The sequence below is a fragment of the Musa acuminata genome, chromosome BXJ2-2 (assembly GCF_036884655.1).
Source record: "Musa acuminata AAA Group cultivar baxijiao chromosome BXJ2-2, Cavendish_Baxijiao_AAA, whole genome shotgun sequence".
Classification (NCBI taxonomy): Eukaryota; Viridiplantae; Streptophyta; class Magnoliopsida; order Zingiberales; family Musaceae; genus Musa; species Musa acuminata.
In genome coordinates, this window is record NC_088339.1 from 16,701,996 (window position 1) to 16,704,556 (window position 2,561).

The following is a 2,561-nucleotide window of genomic DNA, read 5'->3' on the forward strand; positions in this document are numbered from 1 at the left end:
TTGATATAATTTGAATTTTCAGCATCTCATATGATATATTGTTTTTTAGGATAATTCAAAAATAGTGTATCACATGGGAGATTTGGTTAAACTAATCTGAAATCTTCTGAAAAACTTGGATTGAAACTAAGATGAACTTTTATAATATGTTTTCCATTTAAGATAATTTGTTTGATATTGTTCCCCATTATTCATCTGAAATTTTTTATGAAAGCTTTGAATTTATTCCCAATGGACAAATGTCACCATTTATCTAATTTAAATATTTTTTTTATTTTTCAACATCTTAACTATGTGCCAATTTCTAATTTTATCAAAGTTTTTTCTATTTCCACCAAAAGATAATGGATCCATGCAATATTTTTTGAGATTTGAAATTCTAAATTGGTCCAAAATAATTAGAATAGAGAATATACTGCAACTTACACTTCCAATGTAATTTCCTTCAACTTCTTTTTGTTTTTTGTTTTTTTTTGGTAAGTAAAAGAATTTCCTTCAACTTTGGACAACCAAACAATTAAAATATATTAAGATATGTTATAATATCTTCATATAACTCATTAAAATTAAGATTGTTTGTCGGGGTGTCGTGGTGTAGTTGGTTATCACGTCAGTCTAACACACTGAAGGTCTCCGGTTCGAGTCCGGGCGACGCCAATTGCTAAATTTCTTTGTCACTAAAATTAATTTTTAACTAAGTTGTTTCACCAAAAAAAATCCTATCAAAATGGCATTGCCCTCAAATCCTATCCAAATTGCTAAATTGTTCATACATTGAACACTAAAATTCAATTCTTTTTTCTTTTTCTTCTACCAGCTTGTACCATGCTTCTTAGAGATAATATGATACGATCATATTCTCATTCTCATTGTATCCAATATTATTTGCTTCTTGTAAGAAAAATCTTATCATTATTGATCTTCTTGTATGTGTCAACTCTATAATAATCTTTACAAAAGGAATATGGATTACCATTCCTATACCTAATAGCAGCCATAGCATGAGAATATAAATTCTCAAAATGCCTAAATGAACAACTTTTTATCTCATATAATTGTCTTATAAGATGTTTGCACTTGTATGAGTACCAAGAAAGATACTGTATCATTGACCATTGTCCTTTGCCTTAGCAAATTGATCCTCGATGAAACTTATCAAAGTTGATTTTAAATTGTTATCTATTTTATAATGAATGTAGAACTATTCAACAATATTCTTCGTAGTCAGTTGAATCACAAAATTAGTTAGTTACGAACATCCTTAAGTAATGAATTCATACTTTCTAATGCATTTGTAATGAGTATTATGTAACAATCATCATGGAAAAACACAAAAGCCCATTCACTAAAATTGTATATAGTTTAAAATAATATATTATTTTAGATTATAAAAAAATATATATAATATTATTATTATTTAGGTTATAAAATTATATATATATATATATATAATAAAATAACTTTTATGTCATTCAAATTCATACATGACTAACAAAAAGATTATTATGAGAATAATCATCATTATTTTGACTATAATCATATTCAACAAGTACTTTGTTCGGTATTATCTATCCTCACTTAAAACAACTCATTCACCAACGATACATCATAAATATTATGGTTAAATTTACCTTCAACCTATTCTTGTATTCTTTTTTTAGTCAATTTATTTTCAAAGACATCACCACTATTATCATTTTCATCATAATAAAATGGATAATTTAAGCCTATACGAGTGCCAAAACCTTAGCTACTTGGCAATTGACTTTCATCCCAACTTGATATCTAGCCTAATGTCTATCTATCAATGTTATTAAAAATAAAAAAATACTTCATCAGGAAGTGGATCCGTCCTATAGTAAAATCATTAGAATAGAAAGAAATTCCTTGAGTCAACCTTATAACATTTTCAATGAATAGAAATCCAAATAAATTTGCATAGGGCTATGATTGAATCATAAATGCCTTACTCAGTTAATATGTCCATTAATGATCATGATTAGATTTTAAAATTTTCATATGAGGTCTCGACCTTTTTTATAGGTGTTTCCATAAGTTTTTTAAAATAATAAAAAATCTACTATATTCCAATAAATATGTTCACCCTAATCTATTTATTTAAATCTAAATTTTTATCTTTTATTTTATCTAATTATAACTATTTGATTTAATCTTAACACATCCCCTTAATTCAAATAGTTGTAACTTGAAGTTGTCTTGGAAAAAAAAAAATTTACCAAAGCTTTTGTGAAGATATCGATAAATTGGTCTGCGATGATGCATCCACCATTTTACATCTTTAACCTTCTTCGGAGTCTTCAATGGTTGCTTATTTTCACTTTTATTAGAAGACTCGTGAGAATGACTATTGTCTTTCGATGCTTGAGACTTTTAACTTATTGCCCTTTTGAATATTCATCATCGGAACTTTTTTCAAAGCTATCATCCTCATCTTCATCACTACTGGTGCTCTTCCTTTTTGCAATCTTTGTAATAGGTTTATTAGCAGTAGATGGAACATAATCTAAAACTTTTTGTTTCTTGAATTATGGCTCATTATT

At 27.0% G+C, this 2,561-nt stretch overlaps 1 non-coding gene across 1 annotated transcript; it reads left to right on the top strand.

Annotated features, from left to right (window-relative positions):
* Nucleotides 1-583: 583 nt before the first annotated feature.
* Nucleotides 584-657, top strand: TRNAV-AAC (transfer RNA valine (anticodon AAC)). The gene has a single exon. It is a non-coding gene; the product is annotated as a tRNA-Val (tRNA).
* The last annotated feature ends 1,904 nt before the right edge of the window (nt 658-2,561 follow it).